Source organism: Peromyscus maniculatus, chromosome 5 (assembly GCF_049852395.1).
Source record: "Peromyscus maniculatus bairdii isolate BWxNUB_F1_BW_parent chromosome 5, HU_Pman_BW_mat_3.1, whole genome shotgun sequence".
Taxonomy (NCBI): Eukaryota; Metazoa; Chordata; class Mammalia; order Rodentia; family Cricetidae; genus Peromyscus; species Peromyscus maniculatus.
In genome coordinates, this window is record NC_134856.1 from 27,198,559 (window position 1) to 27,218,080 (window position 19,522).

The following is a 19,522-nucleotide window of genomic DNA, read 5'->3' on the forward strand; positions in this document are numbered from 1 at the left end:
AACAGGTTGAGATCCTACATGTGTTTCTAATACACAGATCTGTGTCCCACAAGCTACTTAGGCTGTCAGCGTCTTGAACTCATATTAATCAATCAGCTTCAAGCACCTGTGGATTTGTGGAGGCTGCAGGTGGATATATGTACACGTCTGCTCACACACTCATGCACGCAGGTGGATATATGTACATGTCTGCTCACACACCCATGCACGCAGGTGTGGAAGGCAGATCATGGCAAGGGGCATCTTCCTCCCTCACTGTCCACCTCCTTTTCAAGGCAGGATGTCTCTTACCAAGTCTGGGGCTCAGAGCTTTGGCATTCTAGAGATCCTCCTGTATCTACACACACACACACACACACACACACACACACACACACACACACACACATACACACACACACACCGCCGACACCAGCACTAGGGCTACAAACATGCACCACTGAGCTGCTCACTGAACCAACCCCGCCCCCAGTCCCCTCCTGTGGACTCTTATTTTAATAGCCCTTTTGAAGACTTGGGGTCTCCGCTGCATCCGAGGCTGAGGCCCCTTCTTCCAAATTCATAGTCATTTTCTTTGCTAAGCAGGTGACAATCACCAGACTCACTGAAACTGTGTACAGGGCTAACATAATGACACAGCAGGAAACTGAGCCACCGAGCCTCGAGGTTTGATACTGGGGACCTACACAGTAGAAGGAAAAATCAACTCTGAAAAGTTGTCCTCTGACTTCTACAGACATGCCAAGGAACACTTATCCCCCACCACACACACACACACACACACACACACACACACACACACACACACACCATATGCACCATAAATAAATTCACGTTACTGGGCTCACACCTTTAATCCCAGCACTAGGAGTTCGAGGTCAGCCTGATCTACAGAGCGAGTCCCAGGCCAGCCAGGGTGCTACACAGAGAAACCCTGTCTGGGAAAACAAACAAACAAACAAACAAATTATAATTAAAAAACTAAACAGAGTGCAAACTAGGAATAATTACCTGATGTCACAGGCTAAACTGTTCAAAAGATGTTAAGATGCTAAGAACCCCTGTGCACACGAATGTGACCTGTAAACAGAGCTTTTCACATGATCGAGTTAAGGTAAAGTCATTAGGGTGACTCTCAGATCCAGGATGCCTGAGGTCCCTAATGTGTGCTCGGGGAGACACCACTTAAAGGCTGTACATATGCTCACACGAGCCACGGAGCCTCCAGAAACTACAAGAGAATCCTGAGGCAGCTTTCCGATGGCCTTCCGAATGCCCATGAGTGTCCGACTTCCAGAAGTGGGAGTCGATCGGTTCCATGTGCTGCTTAAAACACTAGTCTGGGACAGTGAGATGGCTGAGGGGTAAAGGAGCTTGCTGCCAAGCCTGGCGGTCTGAGTTTGATCCCCAGACCCACAGGGTGGAAGGAGAGAAAGAAGTACTAAAAGTTGTCTTGACCTCTACACACATGCCAAGGCATATATGTGTTCGTGAATATACAAACAATAAACATACACATATAAATATATTTTCTTTTTAAGTTTAAAGTTAAGCCACCAGTTTATAAAACTGTTATGGCAGCCCCAGAAAACTGACACACTCAGGGTGTTTCTTTGGGTGCTGGAGAGACGGCTCAGCAGTTAATAAGTAGCACTTGCTGCTCTTCCAGAGGACTCGAGCTCAGTTTCCAACATCTATATGGCAGCTCACAACCGTTCGTAACTTCAGCTCAAGATATAATGTGCTAGCACCAGGCACACATATGGTGTACATACATACATACAAATAAAACTCATACAAATAAAATGGATGTTGCTATGTATTTTTCACATCTGAATTCTAATCTGTAACCTCAGTGTCTCAGTTTTGATTTCTATTGTGATAAAATCCCCCGAGAAAAGCAACTCATGGAAGAAAACGTTTATCTGACTCAATTCCAGGTGACAGTCCATCCCTGTGGGAAGGTCAAGGTGGCAAGAACAGCTGTCACACAGCACCCACAGTCATGCCTGCTGGTGCTCGGCTCCTCCTCTTGCCTTCAGCTCAGGGTCCAGCCCATGCAAGGGTGCCGCCCACAGTCAGGTGAGGTCCTCACCCTCGTTAACCCAAGCAAGAAAATCCTTCCGGGCCATGGTCACACACCAACCTAATCTAGACATTTCCTCTGAGACCGCTTTCCAGGTGACCTTAGATTGTGTCAAGTTCACAACTAAAACTAGCCCTCCTGCTCAGCAGTGTCATCTCTGCTAAGGCGGTCGGTTGTCCACAACCGCCCTGGTGAGGCCAGAGAGTCAGTGATAGGAACAGATTAACAGTTGTTTTTTAAGTCTACCTCCAAGTATCACTCAAGTGAAAGATTTAGAAAGAGACATTCCCCTGTGCAGCCTCTTGTTACCTAGTAAGCACCAACCAGCAACAATGGAAAGGAAACCCAGCCTGCGTGTGCCGTAGCAAACCCACACCTGAGGGACGGTTTAAAACACCGTGTGAATCCACTCACCAAAAGGCCAGTCCAGAAATCCAGCTGTCCCGGTTAGTCCACAGATAGACCGCTCACTCCTTTACCCTCTCACGCACCTCGATGGTGCAAAAACATATAAAATCTGTCCCCTCAAGCAATCAGAAATAAATTTACCATGGCTACCATGTCGTTATCAGAAACATTGTCTGCTAAGGCTGATAAATCGGTCAATTACCTGCTCCCTTGACTTTTATTTCCTCTTGTATAAATGTTTTCATCCTAATATTACCAATACCTGTTATAAGATGAGCAATAAACTACAAAATGACTGAAATCACCAGGAAATCCCTAATAGATCAAAAAAGAACTTAACCAGGAAAAAAGACCCTAATAACACAATCAAGCACTCCATAGCCTCAGAAATAGCATCCCAGAGATAGATAGCTAAGCACCGAAATCTTAGCTTAGGCATAAAATGATCAAGCTATTTGTGGGATGTATCCCAACAGTAAGGACCTGACACACTTCACCAGGGACCACACCCCAAGTCCTTCAGTCTGGTAAGGGAAACAGCACACTGTACACCTTTATTTCCAAAAAATATACATGCACCCAAAGGGGAAAGAGTCGTGGGAGATAAGAGAGAGAGAGACAGAGACAGAGACAGAGACAGAGACAGAGACAGAGACAGGAGACTACTCTGTACTTTGCATTTAAAAATATGACGGACATAAGACACAGACAAAAGATTCAGAGAAGACAGCCTACCACTCACACCAGCCCAAAAGATATGTGTACCATTGATCATGGGAAAATATCTTCACTGGTTGGGCACAAAAATCCATGACACCAGACAGCAGATCACAAGGACACCTAATGCAAACTTAACTCGAAGCTATGAGGTAGGCCAACAATTTTAACCTTTACCCCAGCCAGGCTCAGAGCCAGGGCTGCTATCAAGCAATCAAATGTATTCTTAACTCATGCTCTGCTTTTATTTTCTCCACTCACCTCCTGGCACACACATACGGAGTCAAGGATGAAAGGCCAAAAGCCCATGAAAATCAACAAAAACTACAACCAGCCGACAAGCTAAGGTGATTCCAAGGGCCAGCATGTCCTGCGGCTGTGCGAGAACTTCTAGGTCCAACTGCTTTATCTACTCTGTCCTCTTAAGAATTCTGGGGATGCTGAGTGTAGTGGTCCACATCTTGAAGCAGATGGATCTCTGTGAGTTCGAGTCCATCCCAGTCTATACAGTAAGCTCCAGGACAGCTAGGGCTACATAATGAGATCTTGTTTCAAAAAATACAAAAATAAAAAATTTAAAAGTTTCCTGGGTGTGACCCATCTTCTCTGGTCTCCCTCAGAGCTGCCACTTGGGGTTTTCACCGAGACAGTTCTGCTGTATCCGCCACCTGGAGGAAAGCTGGCACTGTTCTCAAGGTCACTGGCACTGACACTGGTGCTCCGGGGGGACGTAAGCCCAATGCTCCTGGAAATGTACCCAGGGGAACCCAAGATCAGGGGGTGAGCTCTATTGCGGCTGTAGATAAACTTCAACCACAGCGCAGATGTTCCAGAAACAACTGGAACATTCCTCTGGTGTGTGTATGCACAGCCACATGGTGACCATTGACATTAAGCTCACATCAATTTCTCCTCTTCATCACCTTTGGAGACTCTGTAAAATACCTTTGTATTGTATGTGGATAAGCACATCTCATCTTTTTTTGTCTTGCAGAGCTTAAGAACTGTCTGCAGTCCTCCAGCTGCACTGGCCAGGTACTGTGCCTGATTCTTGAAAAGGAGGCTGGAAATGCATTGGGCAATGGGAAAATGCTCTGTGGAGAGATGTGAACTGAAAAGGTCTTCTGACATGAATATATCCACCTGATCAGGCTTGGTTTTCAATATGTATGTTGTAGTTACTGAGAGGAATCCTGTTTGTTTTCTGTTTTGAGTTTTATGCATTAAGATTGACATAAGCCTACTAGAGGCTTTCAGGAGTAGACATGCTCTTACACTCCATTTGTTGTTGTTGTTAGTGATGGTTATAAAAAAAATTAAAACAAGAAAAACAACTTCCCCCCGAGACAGTCCCACACAGGCCAAGCTGGCATCAATATGTAGCCAAGGATGACCTTGAACTTCAGGTCCTCCTGCCTCCCCCTCCTGAGTGCTGGGTTTAAAAGCATGCTGTTTTATGTGCTGGGACATGCATCCAAGCGTTCTACCTACTAAGCTACATTCCCAACCCTAAATAAACTTTTAAACCTACAAACACCAGGCCGGAGACGGCTCAGAGGGTGAAGGTGGCCTGAGTTCCTCTCCATCCACAGTGGTTCTATAGTTAAGAACAAGGAAATGCCACAGCAGAATGAGTAACATCCAACTCTTGCTGGATTTTTTTTCACTCTTTTGGGGGCCCGCCACCAGCTCCCAAATAAATCACACATGGAGACTTATACTTAATTAGGAATGCCCGGCCTTAGCTTGGCTTGTTTCCTTAACTTTAAAGTATCCCATCTGTCTTTTGCCTCTGGGCTTTTCCTTTTCTCTTCTTGTACACTTTTCCTTCTTACTCTGTTGCTGGTTGTGTGGCTGGGTGGCTGCCCCTGATGTCCTCCTTCTCTGGCTACTTCTTTCTTTTCTCCTTCCAGATTTCTCCTATATATTATTCTCTCTGCCTGCCAGCCCCACCTATCCTTTCTCCTGCCTTGCTATTGGCTGTTCAGCTCTTTATTAGACCATCAGGTGTTTTAGACAGGCACAGTAACACAGCTTCACAGAGTTAAACAAATGCAACATAAACAAAAGTAACACGGCCGGGTGGTGGTGGCACATGCCTTTAATCCCAGCACTCGGGAGGCAGAGGCAGGCGGATCTCTGTGAGTTCGAGGCCAGCCTGGACTACCAAGTGAGTCCCAGGAAAGGCACAAAGCTACACAGAGAAACCCTGTCTCGAAAAACCAAAAAAAAAAAAAAAAAAAAAAAAAAAAGTAACACACCTTAGAGTAATATTCCCCAACATTCAACAGACAACTGCAGATTCTCAATAAATAAATAAGCAATAACTAGAATAAAATATACAACTTCAAGAGATGATCAAGCTAGTAAAAGTAAGACTATAAGACGCTTTACATAGCTTTAAAAGAGTGACTGAGCAGAACCCGCACAAGTTCTGGACCCAGAGACTCTGGATCGAATCTCAGCTTGCTGTGCCTCAGACCCACGTGATCCAGGCACACTCCTCCTCCATCTGTGGAACAGCTAATGAATACCTGAAGTTTGCTGATCACTGTGAAGGTGGACCAGAATGACGAAGTAATGACCTGGCACCAGCCTAGTCCTCGTGGGGTTTCCCTCTTCCTTTCGTCCGGGGCGTCTGGCCCGAGTGTACACTATGTTGGAGAGTGAGGCCCTGAGCAGTGGACACTGCTCCCCGCACTGTATCACGGTCAGCTCAACCAAAGCAGACAGGAAACTGCTGGTTGTTAGCGACCACAGAATCCAGATGCCAAATGTGCCCAGTCATCAGAAAGCTCTTACAGGCCTGGCACAGTTTGGGGACAGAAAGGCAGAAACAGCCAATAGTGGGGAGATCGACATGTCAGGCCAGGCCGGAGGCTTCCAACCACAGACACTCCCTCCTGCACGGAGGCTGCGGTGGCCCCGGTGGGGGGGCCATGGCCCCTGCTCTTCTGGCCCAGTTTCCTCCGGAAACCTAAACTTTCTCCAGGCATCCCTAGGCCACATTTGTGAGCACATACATGGCATTATTCATCACCCCCTTCCCAGCCCAGGTGTACAGTAAGTTCCTCAAAAACCATTACAAAACACCGCCTGTGTTTGTTTGTGACTCTTCACTCCCCACCCCCCCGCTCTCGCCCCCTCCCTCCCTCCCTCCCTCCCTCCCTTCCTCCCTCCCTCTTCCTTCCTCTCTTCTCGCTCCCTCCCATCCTTGCCCTTCCTTTCTTTTTTCTTTTCAATAATTCCAAGCATTATTTTCTATCTCTTTGACTTTGTAACTGGTTTTTAACCCCTCCCTTCATTAATTTATTTATCACCCACCTGATATAGACCAGGCACTATTACACACAAAAATATGTATAAAAGTGAACACTCAATCCATGTTCATTTATAAAAAGTCCAGTCACGCCGGGGCAATGGTGGCGCATGCCTTTAATCCCAGCACTCAGGAGGCACAGCCAGGCAGATCTCTGTGAGTTCGAGGCCAGCCTGGTCTATAGAGCAAGATCCAGGACAGGTACCAAAACTATACAGAGAAACCCTGTCTTGAAAAACCAAAATAAATAAATAAATAAATTTAATAAAATAAAACAGCTGGGTGGTGGTGGCTCACACCTTTAGTCCCAGCACTCGGGAGGCAGAGGCAGGTGGATCTCTGTGAACTCGAGGCCAGCCTGGTCTACAAAGCGAGATCCAGGACAGGCACCAAAACTACACAGAGAAACCCTGTCTCAGAAAAAAATCAAACAAAAAGTCCAGTCACTAAAGACAATAACAAGCAATCAACAATAAGTGGACCAAGGAAAAAGTTTCCTAATTCTGCCCAGTAGCCATGACCATGGAGGAAAAAAACAAGAAGGGCCTCTCCGATATCTGGAGGCAAAGAAGGACATTATCCGGCCAAGCAGTCACCCAGTCACTCTATAAACGGGGAAAAGAATATGAATATGAGAAGGTGGCATGCAGTATGGATGCAGAAGCAATCACTCGGTATACGTGAAACAAGGGTATACGTGAAATAAGAAGGCAGAGCTGCAGGGCTCAGACAACGCATCTTCAGGGTCTAGAAGTTCAAACTTCATTCTCATGCAGATGCCTGAAAGAGCTCAGCACCTCCCTGAGATAGCGGCATGAAGGATGGACTATAAACGCTGAGAGAGGGGAAGGCAAGATGGAGGGTAAATAAAAATACATGGGGGGGGGCAGCTATTTCAATTATCTGGGGAAAAATAAGAGTCTACACGACAGCAGTGCAGGAGGGGGAGCATGATGATGTCAAGAGGTGTCACAGAAGTGGGGTCAGTCAGACCAGTCAATAACCAGCGTGAAGAGATGGGGGGATGAGGGGAGGTGCGTCTGAACTGTGAGGACAACAGCCCAGGAAGGAAGAGAAGAAAGAAACCAGATGTGTTCCATCTGTTCTATGAAGCCGCTGAGGTAAACGAGCTGGGCAGGCGGTGACTAACTTGGGGTTACTATTACTGTGTCACCACAACCAAAAGCAACTTGGGGAGGAAAGGGTTTATTTGGCTTCCATATCTTGAGTCAGAGTCCACTGAGGGAAGTTGAGGCAGGAATCTGGAGGCAGGAATTGAAGCAGAAGCCATAGAGGATGTTGTTTACTGAACTGTTTCTCATGGCTTGATCAGTCTGCTTTTATATCACCCAGGACCACCTTCCCAGAGTCAATACAACCCACATCTTCATTAATAAATCAAGAAAATGCACCAGGCAGTGGTGGCGCATGCCTTTAATCCCAGCACTTGGGAGGCAGAGCCAGGCAGATCTCTGTGAATTCGAGGCCAGCCTGGTCTACAAAGCGAGTTCCAGGAAAGGTGCAAAAGTACACAGAGAAACCCTGTCTCGAAAAACCAAAAAGAAAAAAGGAAAAAAATGCTCCACAGGTCAATCTACAGGGGGCATTTCTCAGACAAGTTTCCCTCTTCTCAAATGACTCTACCTTTCTTCAAGTCGACAAAGAACTGAGCAGGACAGGTGGTAATGAGTGGCATTCACCTCCAACGAGGAGCCCGGAAGTCACTGGATAGCATGGCACATCCTCACAGACCGACAATACTACATTTGTGTTTACAGAAGAAAGGTGTGTTCATTTAGCACGTAACTTAGTGAGACTTTGTCAAAAAAACAAAACAAACAAACAAAAAGGCCCGAAAACCTGTGCTGGCTTCACTTAAGAACGCCTGGCAGAGGAGTGAAAATTATTCATTTTCCTGAAAACTGATCTTGGAATAAACATCTTTTGGATGTTACAGGTGATGTAACACTGTGTGCAATCACGGGTCTTTCTGGCAGTGCTCGGTGCATGGCTGTGCTGAGGAAAAGAGCATGCATGACCGTTGGCTTGGGAGCCCAGCGAGCCCCTTTTCACGGTGTATTACTTTAATTGAGAGGATAACTGACAAATTACAGTCAGTCAGATGTGGGCCTTGGCAGATTATTTCTTGGAAATGAATGAAGTCAAGCTAATACTTCAAGGAAAGGCTGACAGTGTTTTTAGTCTGTGATAAGATTCATGCTTTCAAGCAACCATTAAAGTTTTGGAAAACTTGTTTACTACACTATGAACTTGACAGATTCCCAATACCATACTTAAAGACTTTTTCAGATAACATTCTTGTAGATATAATTTTTACATTTACAATGAGATATACCAACATTTCATAGATCTATATAACTCAGGGAGTCAATATTCTCCAAATGTCCAATACTGACATTATGTGCATGACAATCCAGTCAAAACATAAGACAGCTCAGTAGATTTGAATGTAGCAGACATGAAAAGTTCATGGCAATGTTTTGACTCAACACTCCAAATAGCCTTCAAGATCTTGGTGTAGCTGAAAGAATACCCACAAGTCCCTGCAAAGGTGACAAGACATCTGTGTGATGCAGATCTTCCTCACTAACCTGGTGCGACAGATTAAATACACCAACAGATCTGAGAATCTAGTTGTCCTCTAGGAAGCCAGCTACTAGAGATTTGCAGAAACATACAGAACATCACTTACTTTACTCACTCTCTTTTAGAAAAACACGTTTTCATTAAAAAATGCTGCTTATAATTAACATATGCTGGGTTAGATTATTTTTAGCAATAGAAATATGTAATTTCTCTGTTTTAATCCCTAATACATGACAATACACAAAAGGTCTTTGGGGCCTTCATTAACTTCCATGGAGCATAGAAAGATCTTGAGAATATGAAAAAAAAATCTATTTTCAATAAAAGAAAAAAAAAAGACAGAAGATAAATAGATGATAGAAACAGATAGATAGATAGATAGATAGATAGATAGATAGATAGATAGATAGATAGATAGATAGATAGATAGATAGATAGATAGATAGATAGATCCTGATAGCCAAAGCTTCAGAACCAGTGTCTCGGAGATGTTAGCACTCAAGCCACATGATATGCACCTACACGTCTACAGAAGCACTCTTCATAACAGCAAAAGGCAGAAACAAAGCCAGCATCCCTTGCAGCATCTCTGCAGTGCCGTGTCACAAAGCCAGCATCCCTTGCAGCATCTCTACGGTGCCGTGTTACAAAGCCAGCATCCCTTGCAGCATCTCTGCAGTGCTGTGTTACAAAGCCAGCATCCCTTGCAGCATCTCTGCAGTGCCGTGTTAGAGCCTTGAGAAGAAAGTGGCCCAGCTACATCCACCAACATGGATGCGTCTTAGCAAGGAGGTCACAGAATGAGAACACTAAGGTACAGAAGGCCAGTGGTTCCAACACCACCACATTTATAAATGTCAAAGACAGGAAGAAGACACAGGAAACAATACCTGAAGCAGGTCAAATGAACTGTTGTGGGTGTAACAGGTAAGAATACACCCGGACAGTCTCACCTGTCCTGACTCTCAGAGTTTACTGACAGCCTTTCTTCACTGTTTCATTACAGATGTGTATTAGACAAGGCAGCGCACTAGACCTTTGCTTCCCCCCATGTGCAGTACACATGTTCAGATGCGTGCACACGTGTGTCTATGGAAGCCATGCACACAGAAGCCAGAACTTAATGCCAAATGTCTCCTACTGCTCTTCACTTCATTCACTGAGGCAGGGTCTCTCACTGAAGCTGGAGCTCACCCATTTGGCTAGTTTAGCTAACCAGCTCGCCCAGACCGTCCCATCTTCACTTCCCAAGTGCTGGCATTGTAGGTAGGCCACCACACCTGCCCAGCTTGGATGTGGGTGCTGGGGATCTGAACTCTGGATCCTCACACTTGAATGCAAGCGCTTTATCCACCAAGCCATCCTCACAGCCCCCAAACTAGAACTTTCTGGCCAGTTACCCTAGCGGTGAAAAGGGGGTAAGAAGAGAAGCCCCACGAAGCCCTCCCGGGGCTCTCTTCCTAGATCCCATCAGTGGTGGCGTCCACAGCCATTCATCTTAACTGTTTTTTCAACAGAGGGCTCTCAGCTTTAAACGGTGCCCTCCTTCATGAGCCCACGCCCTCCACCCCATTCTATCACAGGGAAGACCACGCTCCATGGCTGATTTCTGACCGCATGCACCCTCCTACCTAACGACCTTTGCCCCGCCTGCTGTCCTTCCATCTGGGTCACGGGTTCTGCACCACCCTTCTTTCAGTGGCTCTTATTATTCTGGGTTCCTTTCAACCTCTCTTGGCTGCTGTCATTTCTTCTACTTGGAATGTTCTCTCTCCTCAACATCCAAATCCAGCATGTCCTTTCGGATGCTTCTGATGCTACGTGCAGGAATCTTTTGCCCATCCCTCTTAGACTGTGGCCCCACAAACATCTGCACAGCCAAGTCACAGAATATTGTCCCATACTTGTTAGCATGTCTATCTGTATGTGTCTGATGGGTGCATCACCTCAACATGGGGACGTGGGGACACAGCTCCCACTGGATCTCAAACCCCCGGCTCCACAGTGTCAGCCACCATACCTCCAACTCCAAATAGCCAACAGTTCAGCTATTGAAAGTGGTGTCCCCGAGGAGAGAACGGGTTCCAGTTTTACACTGATAATAGGAAAGTCAGCAGAGCAGCGCTTCCTTTATACAATTCTTTTTCGTAACACAAGACTGTTTTAGAGTTCGATATTTCTTACCACTGTGCCCCAAACTAATAATAGAAGTCCTTAGAAATCCATTCCTGACAGGCAGGCTAAGCAAACTTCTCCATACACATAGGTTTTATCTCAATGGTGGACAGTTGCTTTGGGGGTGGGGGGCAGGTTTTGGTTTTGTCTACATATCGATTAATTGACTTACTAATTTGAACTCATAATCCTCCTGCCTCAACCTCTCAAGCCCTGGATTATAGGCATATGTCATCACACCCACTGGAACAGAGGTTCTGCTGGTTGGTTCTTTTTTAGTATTCAATACATCTCTCTCCCTCCTTCCCTCCCTCCCTCTCTCCTTCCTTCCTTCCCCTCTATGTTTTTGTTTTTGTTTTTCGAGACAAGGTCACTCTGTATAGCTCTGGCTGTCCTGGAACCCACTCCGTTTACCAGACTAGCCTCGAACTCAGAGATCCACCTGCCTCTGCATCCCAAGTGCTGAGATTAAAGGCCCATCTCTCTCTCTCTCTCTCTCTCTCTCTCTCTCTCTCTCTCTCTCTCTCTCTCACACACACACACACACACACACACACACACACACACACACACACACACACGAGACCTTCTGTTTCAGAGTTGGATTGCTTTTCCTTTGTTTTATTTATTCACTCAATAGGTCCTCATCTTGTCAAAGATTCCTCTGGTTCCAGCGTTATCGAGACCATGGGATTCCTTTGGAAACCACCTTTAAACTGGCCTGGTGGGATGCATGCATGCACTAAGGAAGCCGAAGCAGGGAGATCACAAGTTCAAGGCCAGGATAGCATAGTGAGTTCAAGGTCAGTCTGCACTACGGAGCCAGTCAGTATCTCAAAGCAGAAACAAACACCTCACAGAGGAACGCCATCTCTATAAGGAAGCAACCTGACCAACCGCAAACACTACTATGGAACTGTGAAACTTCTCCCAGAGTCATCAGAAGGCAGGTAACTACATTTTGATCTCTCTCTTCCTAAAGTCAGATTAAAACTCAGTAAGTTCTTAGCTGAAGTTCACTTCTTCCAGAGGGAGGCTTTTCTGGAGCACAGTGTCTCCGGAACAGCGCTTCCTCTCACACACAGCTGCAGCTCCTGCTCTAAAGAGATCTGCAGGACAGAGGCGAGGGCCAAACAAGGGCAGAAGAGAAGCCATGTGGTAGCCCATCCCGGAGGCTGTGCATGCAGTGAGCATGCAGGTCAGGCCCCTGACAGCACTGCACACAACTGGCTGCCTAAAGGAAAGAGACACTCCTGGTGACCGTTTTCATGAATCACGCAAATCCAAGCATTCTGTCAGCACCTGAGGACCACACAGGACATGACCTCTGAGCCGCTGTGACACTTTCAAACAGCGACCAGACCCAGGGAGATCTCACGGCCCTCGGCTTCCCTGAACCCAGCAAAGGGCCCTGCCCTTGGCAGCACGGATGCAGTTAGCCTGGAGCTGCTTTTCTCTCTCTGACTCAGTTTCTCCCTTTCTGCCAATAACGGGGGGCGGCTGTTCTCCCCCTGCTCCACATGCAGAAGATACCAGCGACACAGCGGAACCAAAGCACAAGATAAACAAAACGTTAACATAGTGTTAGCCATTTTACAAGGTGGAATTACTTGAGCAACACAGAAGCGAATTAACTTTTCCAAGGCCACAGAGCCCAGGAGACTCTTGGTGGGAAGAGAGAGTGAGAAGGCTGTGGTCTGGGGGTGGGGGTGGACACACATGAGAGAGGACACCGAGTCCATTCTTCTGACCAGGGCAGGTTCTTCCCCAGGCCTTTGTTGACCAGCCTGGACAAGCTGGAGCCAGTTGCTCAAGCCCCGATTTTAAGATCTAACAAAGTATGGTCACTAACTTGCCTGGACTCAGCGTCTGATGTCTTGGTGGCTGAGATGACATCATCCCAGAGTGGGACAGTCCTGGCTAATTCAGGAATCCTCAGCTCTGGCTGTTCATTCAGATGTCTGGGGAATTTAATTTTAAAAAGGTTGCCTCCAAGCCAAGTGAATTAAGTCAGGGGGTGTCTGTGTCTTCTAGACACCCAAGTCTAATGTGCAGCCACAGATTTGAGGTGCCCAACAGTGAAACGGAAATGCAGCAAGATTATCCAAGCCCAGTGTGAGAAATCCCAGAGCCCCTCAGCTGGAATGAGTACACATCTCAGGTGTGTTAGTGCCAACAGCATTTACTGAATACATACTACATGTTGGACATGCATATAAAAATTCATTTGTAAGAGCTCATGCCGTTCCCTCTTAGAACTGTTTCCAACCATTTCACAAGTGAGGAAAACAGGCAGAGCCACTACTCCTATACGGTCACAGCTAAAATGTAGCACAGCCGGGCTCTGGACCCTACCTGTGGTGCTTCTTGGACTCCACCCTGCAATATGGTTCGCAGTACCTTTGACACAGTGCTAAATTAAAAGATCAGAAAATGCTTCAGAATGCAGAACAGTTCCTAATCCAATTGCCTTCAGGGATGGCAGGGGAAGAGGCTTGGGGGAGGTGGGCAGGTGTACACGCATATGGGGACATGGTGGCCGAGTGGCAGGAACTGTAGCAGACTGACGAGCACATGCCCAGGGAAGGAGACAGCCGCCACTGACTACAGCAGATTGCTGCCATGTGGGGAGGTGGGCCGGTGCTGCCTGCTCTTCCAAGTGTTCAGAAGAAGCTGGAAATAGGGCTTTTTCTGTGTCTGTGTGTGTGTGTGTGTGTGTGTGTGTGTGTGTGTGTGTGTGTGTAAAATCTCCAATTTCCAAAGTGCTGTCTGAAGTTTTTAAACATATTGTGTAGAGCAGAACACACTAGTGTGGCACCTGTCTGTGACCTACAACAAGAACGATCACGCAACATACTCACACCCCTCAAGACTTTAAGATCCATGGGATATGCTCTCTTGGACAGCAGACTGTCTCTGATTTGTGTGAACTCTGAACTATGACCCATTCAACATACAGAAAACCCAGTGTCAATTTGCTCTCGGTCATTTTGACCCGCAGATTGCCTGTTGAGTGAATGACTAACAAACCTTCACGGAACACCTAGTCTCCCCTCAGTTTCACTGTCGGTCACTGTAAGAGGATTCCTTGTCCTTACCTTTGAGTGAAATCCTGTCATAATTCATACAGTTATTGCACAACTTAGATATGATTCCAGCCAAATCACATGCACAAAGGAACTCATTCCTTTAGCAACAGTCTATTATAATATTGTTGGCCTACAGAATAAGTGTCAGTCCAGACCTTCCATAATAGCCTCGTAAATGAACTTTACCATATTATATTGTTATTACTCACTCCACTAATGAGAGCTATGAAAAAAAAACAGGACAAAAATGAAAAACACAGAAACAGCCATAAAGTTCAAGATCAGAATTTCGGCTAATCACAATTTAAGCATACAAACACATTTCCTATGCTTAACTGCATATTCTACTTGCTTTACTCTATGTAGCAGGCACTCGTTAGGCATGATTTTGTATATGCATATAATATTTACATGTATTTAAATGATCCTAATGATGACTCTGAAGACACGGAACTGTTATCACTAAAGATGAAGACTGGATGACAGAGAAGTTAAGTCATTTGTCCAAGGTCACACAGCTAGCCAGTAGCAGAGCTGGGATCTGAACAGCCCAGCACAAGAGAGCTTGTGCACTTGACCGCTACCCCGTGAACTTCAAAAGCACATGAGCCCTTTGTTTTTACTCACACAGTGCACAGCAAAGGCAAAGAGGCCAAAGTCACAGGGTATTTTCTCTCTCATTACAAAACAAGAGAAACCCACCACCAGTCTCCGTAACTTGAGAAAAATCTATCATCCTCCACAAGTACAGTAGCTTGTTTCAAAGGCTCAGATAAGTTGAGTACTGCTGATCAATCAGGTAAAAGATCATTTTCTCCCTGCCTTCCTCAGCCCCCTTTGAAGGCCAGCTTCTTCAGAGCACTCAAAACAATTCACCCCGAGATCCACACCTCTCTCTCACCTTTCTTTTGTTCCCTCACACCCCGCTTCTAATGGGGTCGAGCCACTTTTCTGACCTGTGTAGGAATTAGCAGGAAAAGGCAGACGTTATCGGGGTTTGGTTTCACAAGCTCAGAGGCCTGAGTCTATTCCTTTCCTGGTAAAGAAATGGACAGGATCTGCTTTTCCCTCCCCAGCACTGGGAATTGAACCCAGGTCTGCATGCATGCCAGGCAAGACTCCACCACTGAGCTACATCTTTCAATGCCTTGATTTTTCTTTAAAATAGAGGCAAAGGATAAATACCTGGTCATGTGAGAGCCACAGAGCAGAACTTTGGTGGAAAAAGCTGTCTTTTTTTAATTAGAAGGGACTGAACAGTTGAAGAAAATATCCTTTTTAAGCACATAGGCACTTTTTTTTTAACTATTTCTTTCTCTCTTTCTCTCTCTCTTTCTTCCTTCCTTCCTTCCTTCCTTCCTTCCTTCCTTCCTTCCTTCCTTTCTTTCTTTCATTTTAGGCACTTGCATTTACTATAACCCTGGTCACCTTACATTTAATGTAATCCTAGGTCACTATTTGAAAAAGCAGCATCGCTAACAGCCTCGTTCTGACCTGAGAGTACGGGTGGGTATCACTGTGCACTTCATAAAGTTAGCCACGGTACAGTGTGTGTGTGTGTGTGTGTGTGTGTGTGTGTGTGTGTGTGTGTGTGTGTGTGTGTTGCCGACTTTTAGAAAATAAACAGCAATATGCACCCATGTGGCCTAAGATTCGTATCAAAACAAAGTCTGATTGAAATCTACGACACTCCCTCGGACCTGCACCAGTTCTACCCAAGGTGGGTGACAAGAACTCTCAGACAGGCCTCCACTCCTACCCTACACTGTTCTCCAGTACCATAAAAACGTAATTTATAGACAGAGGGTAGAAATCCCAAACTTGCCAACAGGAGGGAGAGAGCGGCTAGGAGCCTAGCCCATCAAGCATTCTCAGCGGTTTCCAAGGTCTGTGCTTTGTGCATTATTTTCTTATAAAATATGACAGAAGACATCCGGCTACCATGAACCATAAAGCGTTTTGTACACTTAGCCCTAGATGGTATGAATTACTAAGCTACACCTTCCAAAGGAGGAGGCAGGGAAGAGTGGGTGGGAGGACAGGAGCATTCACAGAACCCCCAAATGGGACTTTGATGGGTACATTACCAGGGCCAAAATAAGTAATGAAGTCAAAGGAACACGCGCGCGCCTCCCCCCCCCCCCACGCATGCACGCGCGCTTCTCTTACCATAACTAGACCCTGTCTGGATTAATTTCCAATAAGTAAAAACCCAGGTTCTCTTCCTTTACCACAAAGCCCACAGCCTTGTAAACTCTCATGTTAGAAATCCTTTAACACACCCAAAATTCCCATTTTGTAGGTCATACTATCATTACCTTGATCTGCCACCAGTCTGATTAAATTATAGAAAATTATTAATCTATCCCTCAGAATAGGAAGATCAGCACCCTCACGCTGTGTGTGGTTGCCTCTCGGATCCTAGTACTCCATCGGAGATTTAACCATTGAGAATGGAGGACAGGGGATCCTTCAAAGGAGGGCTATGGGATCTACTAACCTCATCACAGTAATATGGCGCATTCAGCCCCTGCTGATGGCCTTGGTGACTAGTCATAGGCACTAAGCAAGCCTCACACAGTGCAGCAATGTGGGTGTCTCCATTGTTTCCTTCAGACCTTGGGCTATATATAGCCTGAATCTTTGTATCCCTGGCCCTCTCCAAACAATTCCTGTATTGAAACTTCATCTCCAGTATGACAGTGTCAGGAGGAAGGTCTTTGTGGGGTGACTAGGTCATAAGGGCACAACCGTGATGAAAAGAGGTCCCAGGCAACTCAGTCACCTCTTCCACCACGTGAGTACACCAGAAGGCACCACTGTTGGAGAGATGGGAGTCTTTACCACAAACACTGAATCTGTGGTCACCTTGATTTTGAACTTTTTCAACCTCAACAACTATGAAAAAAAATCATGTTATTTAATAAAGTATCTGACCAAAGTCATTTTGTTATAGCAATCCCAATCACCTAGGACACTGGCTCATCCAATCTACATGTGAGGGAACAGAGTTTGTACCATGGATGACCGAATTTTTTTCCTTTTGTAAAACTTCATGTGTCCAGACACAATCTGAACCCAAACTACTAGGATTATTAAATAAACTGGTTTGCCAGCCCAGTCCAGTACCGCATATTTCTAATCTAGCTTTATCTACAAATCCAGGTTGATAGTAATTAATAAGACTCCTGATCTTTTGAACCAACTTTTGACCCCAGGAACCTGCCTGGGTATCCCAGTGCACTCTCCTCTGAGAACACAACCGTGTCCGTCTGATTTTTGCACGTCCCTCCAAGCAGAGCTGCACCGCCCTGGAACTCCCTAACAGAGCCATTCAAAGACTCTCAACTACAAAATGTGCAGCGGCACTCAGGCGAGCAGAAAGCTGTCCAATTTAGACTTCTCCGGCGTGATGCATTAACGCTTTGTGCGAGAGACTTGTCAACTCACACCTGCTGTGTCATCTCGAGAGCGAGATGGCAGCACAGATAAATTAAAAATCAATTTTTTTATTAGAAACTATTTTGAAGCATTAGAGGGAATGTGATCTTCGAGCCACCTTCTGTATTTTAACAGGGACCCTGCAGTCGTCCCCTTGCTGTCTTAGGGATGCACGGGTGCCGCTTTGGGGGGCAGAGAGCCGTGATCCCCAGAATCATTAGACTCCCCAGAATCATTAGACCTGTCTGGCGAGAGCTGTAAAACACTTGGCTACTGCAGGCCGAAAAAGTTCCCGTGGGTTAAGTCAGGTCATAGTGCCTGGTCATTACAAAGATTAGTAAGAAATAAAGGCAGAGTCAAGTTTCTTTCCTTTGAACACACACACACCGAGAGAGAGAGAGACAGACAGACAGACAGAGACAGAGACAGAGACAGAGAGACAGAGACAGAGAGACAGACAGACAGACAGACAGAGAGGCAGACAGACAGACAGAGAGACAGAGACAGAGAGACAGACGGAGACAGAGAAACTGACTCATAAAAGCATAAAAATAAAGGATCCAGTCGCTTTCCACTCCTTTTGCTCCTCAGTTTTACTAGAGAGCAGAGTTTGCTAAAGTTTTGTTAATGAAGAACACAGTAACCTGTTCCAATCTTAACCCACAACTGAGTAAACAATGAAACACTGGAATAATGAAACAACTCTTTTATTAACTTTTCCTCTGTTCTCCCCCTGGGGAGCAGGTACCAGGCAAACCCCAATGATAAATATGACAGAATCTAAACTCGTATGTGTGGATGGGTAAATGGATGCTAATGGGGGAATTTTAAAGTGCTGGTTACTACCAGTAAGGGACATAGAGATGCAATAAATGCATTAGAGCACCTTCCTGATGCCTCCCTCTTAGCTTGAAAGATCCCAGTCTGCCACGCAGCTTCCCTCCCAGCCTTAGACTGACAGAGCTGCCTAAGTTACGCTGTTTGGGATTCTGATGAAGGTGAGTGCCTGGGTCATCTCAAAGGAGCTGTAGGCCATTCTTCTGAACTGGCATTGGACTTTATTAATGAAAAAAGTTTTGTGAAAGAGCCATCAGTAGCAGCTGAGAGACATTTGAAATCCCAAAATGAAAATTACTGCATTAAGCCAAGAAACAAGGCCTTTATTTTTGAATAATTATCTTTAAATCTACCCCTCAAATATAATATAGACTTAACATCTTGGCTGAGTGATAACTCCAAGTTACTACAGCACTTCTCTGTGACATGTAGATATACGCCACTTTTTCTGTGTATGCATGAGGAGGCCCATGTAACACACACACACACACACACACACCACACTTCTGAGGCTCAGAAGGAAATGACTGTAGAATTTTAAATCAGAAACCCAAGGCTAAGGTTAGGGGTGTCAGGTTAAAGACTCGCCCATCTCCAAAGCTAATTCGGTTCTGAACAGTCCCAGGGGTGTCTAGCTGAACAGAGGGAACCAGGAAACCTTAGCAGGCCCGAGCCCAGGCTGGGGAATTGCTAGTACTCCGTGCCAGGAGCCGAGGCTCACCCCAGACTTGGTATCAGATAATACCAAGTGCTCGCTTGGATTTCCAGGACTAATCCACTCTAGGGTGGAACGTCCAGGTTCCCTGGTGTCTGCGCTGTCCAGTGGGAAGGCAGTGGGCTTTT

At 45.9% G+C, this 19,522-nt stretch overlaps 1 protein-coding gene and 1 long non-coding RNA gene across 10 annotated transcripts in view; one reads left to right on the forward strand and one right to left on the reverse strand.

Moving 5' to 3' along the window:
* Znf827 (zinc finger protein 827) overlaps window positions 1-19,522 on the reverse strand; it is a 172,854-nt gene that overhangs the window by 149,144 nt on the left and 4,188 nt on the right. The gene's annotated exons all lie outside the window — the stretch shown is intronic.
* LOC143273293 (uncharacterized) lies at window positions 9,676-12,320 on the forward strand. Its single transcript, XR_013051231.1, has 2 exons — window positions 9,676-10,064; window positions 11,953-12,320. It is a non-coding gene; the product is annotated as an uncharacterized LOC143273293 (long non-coding RNA).